This window comes from Balaenoptera acutorostrata, chromosome 19 (genome assembly GCF_949987535.1).
Source record: "Balaenoptera acutorostrata chromosome 19, mBalAcu1.1, whole genome shotgun sequence".
In the NCBI taxonomy this organism is placed as follows: Eukaryota; Metazoa; Chordata; class Mammalia; order Artiodactyla; family Balaenopteridae; genus Balaenoptera; species Balaenoptera acutorostrata.
In genome coordinates this window covers 15,761,177-15,777,576 of record NC_080082.1, presented here as the reverse complement: position 1 = coordinate 15,777,576, position 16,400 = coordinate 15,761,177, and the positions used below count along the sequence as shown (strand labels likewise).

At 34.1% G+C, this 16,400-nt stretch overlaps 1 long non-coding RNA gene across 1 annotated transcript in view; it reads right to left on the bottom strand.

The window, feature by feature from the left end:
* The window catches only part of LOC103007373 (uncharacterized), an 88,646-nt gene that overhangs the window by 9,232 nt on the left and 63,014 nt on the right, over positions 1-16,400 (bottom strand). Inside the window, exon 2 of the long non-coding RNA XR_452550.2 lies at positions 1,250-1,334. This is a non-coding gene — a long non-coding RNA (uncharacterized LOC103007373). The remainder of the gene's footprint in view (positions 1-1,249; positions 1,335-16,400) is intronic.

Genomic DNA, 16,400 nt, shown 5'->3' with positions numbered 1-16,400 from the left:
TGGAATTTTTGTGTAAAGGTAGCCCGGAAGGGTTATTAGGATTCTTCGGTATTGTTTTTTTTTTTTTTTTTTTTTTTTTCTTCAGCATGTTGCATATTCCTTTTTACTACCAGGTCTAAGAATGTATAACCAATGTATATCATACATATTTTCTCAGGAATGTAGTGTGTATTGTATTATCATTTATGAAATTGTTTTCAGGATTTGTCAGCCATCATAGATGTGATAATTACAGGCATGCACTTTTTTTCCCCGATGACTATTTTCTTTAGTTAACTAAAGCTTATACCTTAATTCTTATATACATGTCTTCATCAAAATGGAAATCGAATAGTCTTAGAGCATTTTGTACCACTCTTCCCAAAAGCTGATGATCAGTCTACATGTATGTGACTGAATCAGCCCAAGAAAATCTTCCTAGCCACAAAGCCCAAGAAAAAAACAAACAGCAAAACAAAATCCTTCTTCAAAGGACTGTTTAGAGAACACTCATTTCTTAGTTAATAAGCTTTTAGTACTTTCTGGCATTTTGATCAATATTTTAAAATGTTTTTATTGAATTCAGTCTTTCTCTTCCTGTTAGAAATAAAATTTGGATGGACTATATTTTACATATCAGTAAATCTTGATTAAATGATTCCCTGGATTATAATCCTGCCTGGATTTGACTATCTTAATAAATTAATAAAAATTTCCAAGAACATGTAATTTTAAAACTGTATATACCAATCTAAGTTCTGATATCAAAATCTTCTCCAGAATTGCCTAAGTCATTTCGCAACCATTTGACATGGCCACTTGCAGCACAGAAATAATACATGCTCCTGAATAAGCAAGAGTTTTTGCCTATTCAAAACTTCTTGCTATTATCTGGTCAATTTCACGGGAATGAATTCCACAGACAAGTCTTAATAGTTAAGATCAACCTATTATAAGTGATTATACTTAGAGCAGAGTAGGAATCTTCTACTTTTCTTTCTTATCCAAATATTTGAAAAAATTTTCTACATCAGTTCAGTTTTCTTGAAGTTTTTACAATATCCTGGTCATGCGATAGTTTACATTAGAAACATGACTTAAAATCTTTAAAATAAAATTTATTTCTATTTTTAGTTAGAAGGAAATGTGCTGACATTATCACTGAAGTATTTGATTTTTACACTAGCTCTGTTTCTCAAAAATGTTTCTTTTAATATCTGCGGTGTTATAAATAGAAGGACCAAACTCTGTGTTATACTGAATGACATACCTCATTCCAAGATACAGCGGGGTTGAAAGGATGTCTCTAACACAAACATTTTCTCTTCTTATAAGTGCTTTTGGAAGATAGCATTCTATAAAAGACATTAAAAACAGTAAGTCAAACTTGAACATAAGAATAATTCTTATTGCAAGCTTACTTCTTAAAATATCATCATCTTCATCTTAAAATGTATCCTCATTGTCATTATCTTAAACTATTCCTCTCCGTTAAAATAGTAGGACTTGAGGCTTTGTAATGTTAAAAATCTATTCTGCAGTGCTTATTTTAAAAATACAATGTTAACAGAGTGATTTTAAACCAAATCCTGAGCTATATCTAAAGGTTATGGTTTTACATGACCAAGAACCAGAATTTTCTTTAGATCCTCAGGCCTATGCTTTTCACAGTATCTTTCCATGACTTACATAAGATAAGAAACCAATAAGGACACTTACACATTGCTTATGTGAGGAATCCAGGAAAACAAACACATACAAGAATGGGTAAATTATGAGACTTGGAAATTATGATTACTTGTTAATACTATCCTATTTTTAGAAGTTAACTTAGAAGTACCTTGGGGACATTATGTTCCTTATGACACATTTTACTGTTGTTGTGACCACCCATTGGTTATATTATAGTACAAGCTTTAATGTGGGTTCTAAAACTATATCAGTTACAACTTTATCTTAACTACAGTAGATTAATCCAATATTTTCTCCAATTTCCCATATTATTTCCTTATTTTCAAATAAGTAGTCCAGGGCTTCCCTGGTGACGCAGTGGATAAGAATCTGCCTGCCAATGCAGGGGACACAGGTTCGATCCCTGTTCTGGGAAGATCCCACATGCCGTGGAGCAACTAAGCCCATGCACCACAATTACTGAGCCTGCGCTCTAGAGCCCGCGAGCCACAACTACGGAAGCCCACGGGCCTAGAGCCCATGCTCCGCAACAAGAGAAGCCACTGCAGTGAGAAGCTTGTGCACCGCAGTGAAGAGTAGCCCCCCGCCTGCCGCAACAAGAGAAAGCCCACGTGCAGCAACAAAGACCCAACAGAGCCAAAAAAATTTTTTTTAATTAAAAAAAAAAAATCAAATAAGTAGTCCAGAAGTAGGCAGTTCAGAGCTGGTTCATCTACTTGAGGAAGTCATCAAAGACCCAGGTTCCTTCTGGTAATTTCCTGTTCTTCCATAGTTAGTGTGCAGCTTTTGTTTTTCCAGTCAAAATGCTTGTTCTGACTGCAGGCATTGTATCTACATCCCAAGTAAGGAGAAAGGAGAAATAACAAAGGGCAAAATTTATCTTGCTAGCCTTGTGTTTATCAAGAAAGTGAAACTGTCCTCAGGGACTTTCATTTATATCTCATTGGCTAGTACTGTCACATGATCATGCCTAGTTGTGAGGGAATCTGAGGAGGTGAGTACTTTTTTTATTGAGGTATAGTTGATTTACAATATTATATAAGTTTCAGGTATATAACATAGTCACAGTTTTTAATGATTATACTGCATTTATAATTATTATAAAATATTGTCCATATCCCTTGTACTGTACAATATATCCTTGTAGCTTATTTATTTTATACATAATAGTTTGTACCTTTTAATCCTCTATCCCTATCTTGCTCCTCCCCACTTCCCTTTCCCCACTGGTAACCACTCGTTTGTTTTCTATATCTGTGAGTCTCATTTTTGTTGTATTCACTAGCTTGTTTTTTTTTTCAGATTCCACATACAAGTGATAACGTATAATATTTGTCTTTCTCTGTCTGAGTTCTTTCACTAAGCATAATACCCTCCAAGTCTATCCATGTTGTTGCAAATGGCAAAATTTCATTCTTTTTTATGGCTGAGTAGTTTTCCATAGTGTGGTGGGTGTGTGTGTGTGTGTGTGTGTGTGTGTGTGTGTGTGTGTGTGTATGTATACACATACATACCTATGGAAGGTGAGTATTTTTTAAAAATTATTTCTTCTGTTTTTTTTTAATAGCCAATACAGTCTCAAACTTAAAACGTCAAAGTATAGAAGGGTATATTAGTTAGAATCTCCCTTTCATATCACACCTCCTTCATCCTTCCACCTTCATGTACTGCCCACCCACACCCCCCACCCAAGAAACAGGTAACCACTGGTTTAGTCTCTTTTTTATCCTTCTAGAAATTTTTTAAATGTATATGATTCAAATATGTGTTCTTTTCTCCCCCCTTTTTTAAATATTGTAAGTGGTGCATGAGATAAGTATCTTTAACTGGTCACATAGCTGCCTCAACCAAACTAAACTAAAAAAACAAACCAGGATTCTTTTAATAAGGAGGGAAGGAGAGTAAAAAACATCTTCCTTGGACTGTTTTATTTATTTATTTTTATCTGAGTTGAGTCCAGTATTATACAGATAGCTGTGAAACTATTGATTCTATTTAGCAACTGACAAAGGCATAAGTGTTCTTCAGAACAGGTACCTGTATCATCTGTGTAGCACAACCCTGTATAGAGGAGTTGATCAATAAATGTATAATATAGAGCTCATGATGTCCTTTACCCCATAACTGCTCATCTTCAACGCAATTAATGAAACTAACATTTGGTAAATTTTTCAGACCAGAAACTAAGTGGTCATTCATTTTTCTCCAGCCTCCAGATGCCTCTCCTTCTCTTATATGCCACATCCATTCAGTCAGTCAGTCAGTCAGTCAGTCCTGCTGATTCTACCTTCAAAAGATATCCCAACCCCTCCACCACCTCTATCCTGAACCTGACCACTGTACCTGTCTCCCTACTTCCCTTCTTGCCCTCTACAATCCATATAATAAACTAAGTGACCTTAAAAATAAATCATTTTCCTGCATAAACCTTTCCAAAGGCTTTCAACTGTAATTAGAATGAAATCCAAAGACTCTTCTGAGGCCCATGAAGCCCTAGGTGATAGGGTGTTTGTCTACCTCTTCCTTGTCTCCTCCTACTCCTGCCTCAGTGTCATTGTATTCTCAGTTTTGCGTAGTATGCTCTTGTCCCAGCTGCATGCAGGGCTCTTTATTTGGACTCAGCTTACATGGCACCCCCTGTTGACCACTTTTTAATCACCTATACAACCCTTCTTCCTCGTACTCCCACATTTTCCGTGTCATTCCTCTGTTTTATTTTCCTCATAACACAACTATCTAAATATTATTATTTGTGTACTTGTTAATTCTCTGGCTTTTCCCACTAAAGTATAAGTTTCATGAGTGCAGGGACTTTGTATTGTTTATTTATTCATTCAGCAAAATGTTTGTTGAGTACCTGTTATGTGCCAGATCCTTTGCCATGCAGGGATGATAACAATAAACAAAATGGACAAAAATTACTTCCTTCATAGAACTTTTATTTGTGTGCATGTGTGCATGTACGTTTCTGTATGCCGGAGGATAGACAATAAACAGATAAATAAAATATATAGTAGTTTAAACTTAAGTACTTCTATGAAGAAAAATAAATAAGGAAAGGGGATGAGGATCATCTGGATGTTGGCAGTTGTTTTCACTTTCTCTTTGCTATTTTCACACTAATGATTGTACCAAACCACCTAAAAATCAGTGGCCTTTCAACACCAGACATATCTGTGGGTTTCCTGAGGTTGAAATAATCCAGGCTAGACTTGGCTCCAGTTTATGGCTCAGTTTCAGGTATGTTCCATGTGTCTCCCATTTTTCTGGCACCGGTGGAATACCAAATCATGTTATCCTCCATGGCAAAAAGCAGGAGTATAAGAGCCCAGGCCTAGTAGTAGGCCAGACCATTTTAAGTCTGCTTGAATCATGTCCAGTAACTTCCCAGTGGCAATAGCAAATCACATGGTCAAGTCTAAAGTCTGGGGGCAAGGATGTACATCTTGGCCACCATAAAGCCAGAGTGTGGATATGTAATGCTACTACAGAGGAGTGAAAAATTGAGACTGATAATGTAATCTAATGTAAAGTCAGGGAAATCCTTGCTGTCATTTGAGTAAAGTGAGAGGTGAAGGAGGGAATCATGTGGCTATCTGGGTGATTCAGGCAGAGAGAACAGCAAACACAAAATTCTAAGGTGAGAATACTCCTGTCCTGTTAGAGGAACAGCAAGAAGGCCAGTGTAAGCATAGCAGAGTGAGAGTGAGAATAATGGAGAGGTCAGAGAGATTGTGGAGGATGGTGGGAAGGTAGGCTTGTATATCATGGTAAAGACTTGGGCTTTTCTCAGAACGAGATGAGAAGCCTAAGAGGGTTTGAGCAGAAGCATAACATGATCTGACCAGCGCACAGCCTGGCATGTGATGATTGCCCAGTATATATTTGTTAAGTGAATGCATGGTGATGACACTTATTCTGACTTAAGTAAGCCTTCCCAAAATAATGAAAGAGAGAAATACTTAGAGAGTGAATGGAGTAAAATAACCAAAGGCTTAGAAATGATAGTTATTAACAATCAAATAGAAATGACTCACAAAAAGGGGAGATCCTGGTGAGACAGGAGTAAGGTATTGCTTGCCAAGTGAAAGCCATTTGGTGGAATCTTTTCAACCCAAAGAAAAGCCCATTGTGTTTGAAATTGAGCTAGTTATCCAAAAAGTACAAGACTGAACTTGGTGGCCATCCTTTTGGGATTCTGAAGGAGTCAGAGATTCCATCATTGTAAAATGATAGGAAGGAGGTGATTTTAGATGGAAGCAATTCACTGCAAATTAGCATATAGTAAGCACTTAAATACTTACAGAACTAAGAATATAATTGAACTGCAACAGTTTTTTGGCTGTGACCCAAAGAAATCAAGCAAGCCTTAATTCTGTTCTATGGCTACTGTTAATATAAGAGACTAAAAGAAACTTGTCAACTTTATTAATCCAGGATATTAGTCCTCTTCCTGGCCTAGTGGGCTAGCTGTCTCCAAAACAGTTTTATTCCTTTACCTTTCTGTCTTCTGTCTGATAGCATTTCTACAGAAGAATATTATAAAAAGATAGAAATTGTTTTACAAATACATAACATACTTAATTTCTGGTTGAATATCCAAACTAGCCATCCATGAAAAATTTTCTTGAACAATATGAAGATTATCTTTCTGAATATCTTTCGCTTAAGACTTGTAACAAAAGTTCAACTGGTCTGAAAATCACACTTGTCTTTCTTTTTAGCCCTTGTATTGCTCTTCTGTCGTTGATCTATTAAAGATGACAGTTAGTCAACAAAGACAAAAAAAGTAAATTATATTCCTTTGATGTCATGAGTGTTCTTTAGTCATTATTTTTAGTTTTAAGGGGACCTTTGGTTCATATTCAAACCCAGTCTAGCTTCAGAGTCTGTACTCTATATAGTATACCCTGTACTGTCTCATCACACAAGTTTTTAAACACATTCTTATTGTTATTATACTTACTAATTTTACAATCAGTTATTACTGATATTCACTACCCTGCTATGAATATCCTTGCTCATTTTTGCTTTGTTCACTGCTTCCTGTTGGGTTTGATTTTCTTCCTGTTTAAGTACATCTTTAGTATTGCTTTCAATAAAGGCTGCAGATAGTAAAATTTCTTTATAAAAAATTTCTTTATATTACTTTATAAAAAGTTTTTATATGTCTGAAACTATTTTTTTTTCACCCTCTCTCTTGTGCAATAGAATTCTAAGTTTACAGTTATTTTTTGCTCCACATTTTGGTAATATTTTCTGTTACTACTGATGAGAAGTCTGCTGTCAATCTGATTGTCCTTTGTAGACAGTGTATTTCTAGAAGGCATCTTTTACGTTTTTCTCTTTTTCCCTTAATGCTCTGTGGTTTCATTATAATGTGGGTCAGAGTGTGATTATTTTTTTTTAACTTCCAAATGATGCCTGCTGGGCCTTTGTAATCTGACGATTCATATTTTTCTGCATGTTTGGAAAATTCTCAGCCATTATCTGTTCAAATATTCCTTCTTTAGTTTTCTCTATTCTCTTCTCCTGGTGCTTTCTATATTAGAGCTCTGCATTTTATCCTCCATATCTACTGACTTCTCTTTCATATCCTCCATGTTTTTATTTCTCTTACTGCACTTTGGGGGATTTCTTTCCCCTTATTTTGAAATTCACTAATTCTCTCTTTAGTTTTGTCCAGGTAACTATTTACCCATTTAAATGGATTTTAAAATTACAACATCTGTTTTTCATGCCCAGACATTCATTTTTTTTTTTTTTTTTTTCTTTACAATAAGGTTTAATTTGTTGTTAATAGAAGATCACCAGGTTAAATGAATGCACTGTCAAATCTTAACATAGTAACATGCTACTAGAAAAAAAAATTGTTAGAAGTAACTTGTTTTCCCATCTTAAAATATGTAACTATTAATATAAGACTTGCATATATAAACCTGAAAAGGTAAAATATAGAAATCTAAGAGTTTCTATGTATTCCAAAACCTAAGGGTTTCTTTTTTTTTTTTTTTTTCCACACACACACAGTGTATTTTATTTTTACAAGAGATAAATAGACTGACACCAAGCATTGTACATGGATGACCACAACAAAAGCAACAATGATTGCAATTACCAAACATGAAACACACTTATACTATGTCATAATATTGACATTCAGTCCAGTAATCCTCCACTGTAACAGCTCCTTTACTTTGCAGTGAAAATTGATTTGTATATTCTTTTCCTCTGAGTCCTTGTGGGATTTTTTTTTTTTTTAATTCAGACAGAAAGTCACAAAAATTATACTCATCCTCATCAGTTCACTCAGTCCCATGTAATTAATTTCTTTTTTTTCATCTTGATCTTTTGTTAGCACTTTTATGAGTTCATCAGTTTTTCATTAGAGTTCTGAAAATGCTTATTCATTCAGTTCAGCAGTACAGTCAGTTACCAGAAACCTGTACTTGTCAGAGTCTTTTCCATGAATTTCTTGAAGATGAAACCCTTTTATAGGAACATATTTGCAAAATCATCAGAGTACACCCAGAACTGTCTGTAAATGACAAAAGACTTAAAAATGACCATGGTTAAAGATTTGATGAAAGTTCATAATAACGCAGTTGACAAGAAAATTAGTTATTTCTGAGATATACATTTTAAAGTAATAACTAGGATTATTACTTATAACATTATACCAGAACATATAAGATTTTTAGACGTTTCCTGTAATGTCTGAAACATTTATATTAACATATTTCCATACATATTTCCATACAAATACAAATATAAGATTTTTAGAAATTTCATGTAATGTCTGAAACATTTATATTAACATATTTCCATACATATTTCCATACAAATACAAATATAAGATTTTTAGAAATTTCATGTAATGCCAGACATTCATTTTAATATTTGCCTGTTTTATGATCTCTCATTCTTATTTTATCAGTGGTCTTTTTCTTCCCAGTAACTCTTTGGATATTTATAATCTAAAGTTCCTTTGAAATGTTCAGCTACCACTGGTTCCTAGGATGAAATGTCTCTGTAAGTTATCTTTATTGATATCAGACATTTTTAAAAGTAGTTTTCATATAAAAGAGAAACGTGTGTGTGTGTAATAAAACATATATCCATGTACATACTACCCAGCTTGAGAAATAGAACACACCAGTATGTTAAAAACGCCTATGTGTTGTTCCCTGTTTTATCCCACTTGCTTTCCTCAGAGTTAACCACCATCCTGAAATTTGTTTTAATGAGTCCCCTACTTTTCTTTATAGTTTTTCCAACTATATTTGGATTCCTAAATGACAGAGTCTTTAGTTTTGCTTGATATTGAACTCAATATGCATGGAACCATCTTGCATATATTCTTCTGTGCTTGTCTCTTTAATATATTTACAGTCATATTTGTAAATTTCAGTCATGGTGGTAAATATACCTATACTTTCATTTTCATTTCCACTGCCGTATAATATTTATCCATTCCATTATTGATGGAAAATTAGGCTCTTTAATGGTTTATGTTGCTATAAATAATGCTGCTAAGAAAATTTTGCATATGTGATATATACACACATCTAGGCTATATTCTCTAAGCTCTGTTCACTTGGGAATAGGATTACTGGGTTGGAGAATATGTGCATGTTCAGTTTTACTAGAAATTCCAAACTTATTTTCCAAAGTGCCTATAGTGGTTTTGTTTTCACTAACAATATGCATAAATTCCTCTTGCTTGACATTCTGGCAACACTGAGATTTGTTAGGATTTTAAAATATTGTCATTATTTTATGGGTCTCATGGGTCTGAAGTGGTATCTTTTGGTTTTAATTTGCAGTTACATCATTAATAATAAGATTGTCATGTGTTGATGAACCATTTGTGTTTTCTCTTCTCTGATGTGCTCTTCTCTTTTGCAGATATTTCATTTCTGATTGATTTGTGGGGGTTATTTAAATAGTCTGCATATGACTTCTTTGTTGGATGTATATGTATGCATATTACAGACATCTTTTCTTCGGTTATGGCTTATCTTTAAAAGCTCTTTTAATTGTGCCTTGTTTTACAAAAGTTCTTAATTTGCTGTGGTCCAATTATCAATCTTTGTTTTTTAAATGGTACTTTGGTCTTTTGATTAAGAAATCTTTCCCAGTGTAATATAAAAATTCTGTTACAAATTGTCTTTTAAAACTTTTGTAGTTTGTCTCTCACATTTAGGACTGTAATCTACCTGGCAGTGATTTCAGTATATGGTGAGAAACAGGGAACCAGTTTAATCTTTTTCCATATTGAAACCCAACTGTCCCATTGTGAGACTGCTTAGTCTGATCTTTTCTCATTGATCATCAGTGCCAGCTATGTTAAAAATGAAGTTTTCATAATCAGTGGGTCTATTTCTGAGTTCTCTCTTTTGTTTGTTGGTCCCTGTACTGTGACCACTGTGTGTTTATCTTGGCTTTAATAAGTGTTGGTGTTTGGAAGAGGATTTTTGGTAGGACAATCCCCCTAACTTGTTTTCATGAGTATATTGGCCATTCTTTGCTCTTTGCTTTTCCATGTATATTTTATCATCACTTATCAAATTCAAGGAAAAAGCTATTGAAATTTTTTACATTTATAGATTAACTTGGAGAGAATTACTCTCTTTAAAATATAGAACGAACCTTTCTTTCTTTGTACATGCACTATTATCTCTCCGTTTTTTTTTTTTTTTTAATTATTATTATTATTATTTAATTTTATTTATTTTTTTATTTATGGCTGTGTTGGGTCTTCGTTTCTGTGCGAGGGCTTTCTCTGGTTGTGGCAAGCGGGGGCCACTCTTCATCGCGGTGCGCGGGCCTCTCACTATCGCGGCCTCTCTTGTTGCGGAGCACACGCTCCAGACGTGCAGGCTCAGTAATTGTGGCTCACGGGCCCAGTTGCTCCGCGGCACGCGGGATCCTCCCAGACCAGGGCTCGAACCCACGTCCCCCGCATTGGCAGGCAGAGTCTCAACCACTGCGCCACCAGGGAAGCCCCCTCTCCGTTTTTTTATATTGATATCTTACTGTCTTTTAATAAAGTCTTATAATTTTTTTTATAAATCTTATATATTTTGCTGTATTTATTACATATACCTCTTGTGTTGATATTGCCACTGGCTTATTTATTTTACTGGTAAACACTTTAAATATATAGGTAAGAATAGAGAATAATGTAATGAACACCTATGGACCTATTCCCAGCTTTGTAAAATATTACCACTATGGCTGATTTACTGCTGCTGCTCTTTCTCCTCCAATTAAGCATTATAAATACAATTACTGTTCCCACTGTGATCCTCTCCTATCTCATTCTCTTCCCTCCCTCCTTCTCTAGTGTTTCACAAATCCAGTGTTTTCATTCTTATACATGTTTTTATATTTCCACTATATGTTTATGTATTTGTTAGCAATATAAAGTATTATTGTGTTTTATAATGTGAATGGCTTGATGTCCTTTATTAAAACAACAGTTTAATATTATTATATTAGTAGAAAGTAGTCTCTAAAGAAGGTCTTTCTACCTACAGTATTGGTAATTTGTATTTTGCTCCTAGGTTCTAGCTAAAACATTGCATCTTTGTAACTTATACTGTTTTCCTCTTTGAGAAACCTCTAGAGAGAGGAAAGTATAACATTTTCAAATGAAGGAATATATTTGAGCATAATCATGTATGTTTCCCACAGACATTTCCATATCATATGAGAAATATTTGAGTTAATTATTTTAACTATAACTCAATGAGGTGAAATTTTGCTACCATTGCTTTTAGGCATTTTTAGCTCTTGCCTCATTCACCCATAGCCCAATTTCTTAAACACTTGGCCAAAATAAATAAATGATAGACAAATAAAATATAACCTAAATTATACATAGTATATTCCAAGTCCACAGAACCAAGATCAGTCTGGTTTTATACATAAATTTTCTCTTTAGCTTTGACACTGAAGACAGAGAAGAAAGGCAAAAGTAGTCACTTTTTTGGTTGGATAATTGCTGATGACTGGAAGTAAATTGAAGAATTTTCTTTATTTATTTAGAAGTCTGGTTCAGCTTTCCCTGGTTGTGGATGTATCCTTTCCCAAAGTTTAAACAAATTCAAGTGATGTTTTGCCTACTTTGAGCTAAATATCAACCCATGTCCATGTTCAAGAAATGACACATGGATACATATTTGCTTTTTTTACCTACTAATGTAATGCTTATTTATATGACTATAGGGACTAATTACTGTCCTGCCTGAAAAGAGTATAATAGTTTACCCATGGTTGAAGGAAATAAATATGAGACTTAAATGGAGTACTTCAAGGAGAACTTAAGAATTCATAAGATAAATTTTAAATACTAAGACTTCTGTCACAACGCTTTTTCTGTATTAATGGTACTATTAGAACAAATGAATCAAACAAGGACTATTTATCTTATGGGTGATTTTAATAAGACAAGTTTAGGTCCTTTATACAAAGACTCATCAAGATGGTAAGTCAGTTTTTGTAGCCTTTTATAAAATATGCTGCCACAAGAGTGATAGAATTTATATTTCTATTTGTTAAAATAGAAAAGATATTTAAACCACACCCCAAAAAAGTTAGTTTCATAGGATAGATCCCAGGCTAGGCCACAAAACAAGCCTAGTAAATTTAAGAAAACAAATCACATCAAGCACCTTTTCCAACTACAACGTTATGAGACTAGAAATCAACTAAAAGAAAAAAACTGCAAAAAACACAAATACATGGAGGCTAAATAATATATTACTAAGCAACCAGTGGATCGCTGAATAAATCAAAGAGGAAATCAAAAAATACCTAGAGACAAATGAAAACAAAAACACAATGATCCAAAACCTATGGGACTCAGAAAAAGCAGTTCTATGAGGGAAGTTTATAGTGATACAAGCTTACCTCAGAAAACAAGAAAAATCTCAAATAAACAATCTAAACTTACCCCTAAAGGAACTACAGAAACTACAAACAAAACCCAAAGTTAGTAAAAGGAAAGAAATCATAAAGATCAGAGCAGAAATAAATGAAACAGAGATTTTAAAAGAACAGTAAAAAAGATAAATGAAACTAAAATCTGGTTCTTTGAAAAGATAAACAAAATTGATAAACCCTTACAGACTCATCAAGGAAAAACAAGGAAAAGGCCCAAATCAATGAAATCAGAAGTGAAAAAGGAGAAGTTAGAACCAACACCACAGAAATACAAAAGATTGCTTTTGTATTTCATTTTTTTGTATTAACAGACTACTATGAACTATTTTGTATTAAGAGACTACTATGAACAACTATATGCCATTAAAATGGACAACCTAGAAGAAATGGACAAATTCTTAGAAATGTACAATCTCCTAAGACTGAACCAGGAAGAAATAGAAGTAATGAAAAGTCCAATTACCAGTAATGAAATTGATTCAATAATTTTAAAACTCCCAAGAAACAAGAGTCCAGGACCAGATGGCTTCACAGGTGAATTCTACCAAACATTTAGAGAAGAATTAACACCTATTCTAATCAAACTATTCCAAAAAATTGCAGAGGAAGGAACACTTCTGAACTCATTCTGTGAGGCCAGTATCATCCTGGTATCAAAACCAGACAAAGATACCACAAAAAAAGAAAATTACAGACCAATATCACTGATGAACATAGATGTAAAAATCCTCAATAAAATATTAGCAATCCAAAGCCAACAATACATTAAAAGGATCACACACCATGATCAAATGTGATTTATCCCAGGGATGCAAGGATTTCTCAGTATCTGCAAATCAGTCAAGTATAACACGCCACATTAACAACAATAAAAGAAGAATAAAACGATATGATCATCTCAATATATGCAGAAAAAACTTCTGACAAAATTCAACATGCATTTATGATAAAAACTCTCCAGGAAGTGGGCATAGAGGGAACATACCTCAGTGTAATAAGGGCCATATATGGCAAACCCATAGCTAACATCATACTCAAAGGTGAAAAGCTGAAAGCATTTCCTATAAGATCAGGAACAAGACAAGGATGCCCACTCTTGCCACTTTTGTTCAACATAGTGTTGGAAGTCCTAGCCGTGGCAATCAGAGAAGAAAAATAAAAGGAATCCAAATTGGAAAGGAAGAAGTAAAACTGTCACTGTTTGCATATGATATGATACTATACATAGAAAATCCTAAAGGCACTACCAGAAAACTACTAGAGCTCATCAACGAATTTGGTAAATTTGCAGGATACAGATTAGTATACGGAAATATGTTGCATTTCTATACACTAACAATCAACTATCAGAAAGAGAAATTAAGGAAAATCCCATCTACCATCACATCAAAAAGAATAATATACTTAGGAATAAAATTACCTAATGAGGTAAAAGACCTATACTTGAAAAACTAAGACACTGGTGAAAGAAATTGAAGACGACACCAACAGATGGAATGATATACCATGTTCTTGGGTTGGAAGAATCAATATTGTTAAAATGACCAAACTACCCAAGGCAGTCTACAGATTCATTGCAATCCCTATCAAAATACCAATGCCATTTTTCACAGAACTGGAACAAATAATTTTTAAAAAATTTGTATGGAAATGCAAGAGACCCTGAATAGCCAAAACAATCTTTAGAAAGAAGAATGGAGCTGGAGGTATCATGTCCTCTGACTTCAGACTATACTACAAAGCTACAGTAATCAAAACAGCATGGAACTGGCACAAAAACAGACACATAGATCAATGGAACAGAATAGAGAGCCCAGAAATAAACCCACACTGTTATGGTCAATTAATCTATGATGAAGGAGACAAGAATATACAATGGAGAAGAGACAGTCTCTTCAATAAGTGGTGCTGGGAAAGCTGGACAGCTACATGGAAAAGAATGAAATTAGAACATTCTTTAACACCATATTAAAAAAAAAAAAAGCCCTCCAAATGGATTAAAGAACTAAATGTGAGACTGGAAACTAGAAAAGCCCTAGAGGAAAACAGGCGGAACACTCTTTGACATAAATCATATAAATATTTTTTTGGATCCTTCTCCTAAAGCAAAGGAAATAAAAACAAAAATAAACAAATGGAACCTAATTGAACTTAAAAGCTCTTGCAAAGCAAAGGAAACCATTGACAAAACAAAAATACAACCTACCAAATGGGAGAAAACACTTGCAAATGAAATGACTGATAAGGGGTTAATATCCAAAATATATAAACAGCTCATACAACGCAACATCAAAAAAACAACTTAATTGAAAAATGGGCAGAAGACCTGAATAGACATTTTTCCAAAGATGACATGCGGATGGCCAACAGGCACATGAAAATATGCTTAACGTCACTAATCATTAGGGAAATGCAGATCAAAACCACAATGAGATATCACCTCACACCTGTCAGAATGGCTATCATCAAAAAGAGTACAAATAACAGATGTTGGCAAGGATGTTGAGAAAAGGGAATCCTCATACACTCTTGGTGGGAATGTAAATTGGTACAGCCACTGTGGAAAATAATATGGAGGTTTCTCAAAAAACTAAAAATAGAACTACCATATGACCCAGCAGGTCTACTCCTGGATATATATCTGAAGAAGACAAAAATGCTCTTTTGAAAAGATACATGCATCCCAATGCATTATTTGCAATTGCCAAGATAAGGAGGCAACCTAAGTGTCCATCAAAGATGAATATGATAGAGAGGATGAGGTATATATATATACAGTGGACTACTACTCAGCCATAAAAAAAAGAATGAAATTTTTTTCATTGTGCAACAACATGGGTGGACTTGGAGGGCATTATGCTAAGTGAAATAAATCACACAAAGAAAGATAAATGCTGTATGATATCACTTATATGTAGAATCTAAAAAATGCAACAAACTAGTGAACATAACAAAAAAAAAACAGACTCACAGATACAGAGAACAAACTAGTGGTTACCAGTGGGGAGAGGGAAGGGAGAGGGGCAATATAGAGGTAGGAGACTAAGAGGTACAAACTATTATGTATAAAATAAGGTACAAGGATATATTGTACAGCACAGGGAATATAGCCAATATTTTATAATAACTATAAATGGAGTATAACCTTTAAAAATTGTGAATCACTGTATTGTACACTTGTAACATGTAATATTGTACCTCAACTATACTTCAGTTTAAAAAAGTTGTTTCAGAAGAAGGTAACAAAATCAGAGATGTGAAATTATTCTAGAAGATAAAATAGAACCTGGCTGTTTAGAGAGCTATAAATAGAGTCACACTATTGTAGTTCTGAACACAGAGGGTAGCTTTAATTTTAAATTCTGGAGAATTCAAACATCTTATGCAAGGAAAGGTCAATATTTTTATTTTACTTCCTGAAAATTGCTTTTATCTGGGTTCTTGACACAGTGAAAACACCACAATAACAAGTTCTGACTGCTAGCTTTCATGACTACACTGTGTATGTGGTCATGAAACAATTAGTATACCATTCCTTTTATTCTCCATCATAGATACAGAACAAAGGATACATGGCACCTTGGATGGAATCTGCAGCCTCAAAGAAAGATGCCTGAGTTTGGGTAACTTTATCAGTAAATAGAGACACCTATTAGCTTGTCCATCTGTACCTTTTTAATCCCTTTAGGAATATAGCAAAGGAGTTGCCATGTTTGCTTTAGACACAACTGTAAGGGTAAAGAGAAAAAGGTCACAGAAGCTCTTTGATTTTTCTGGCT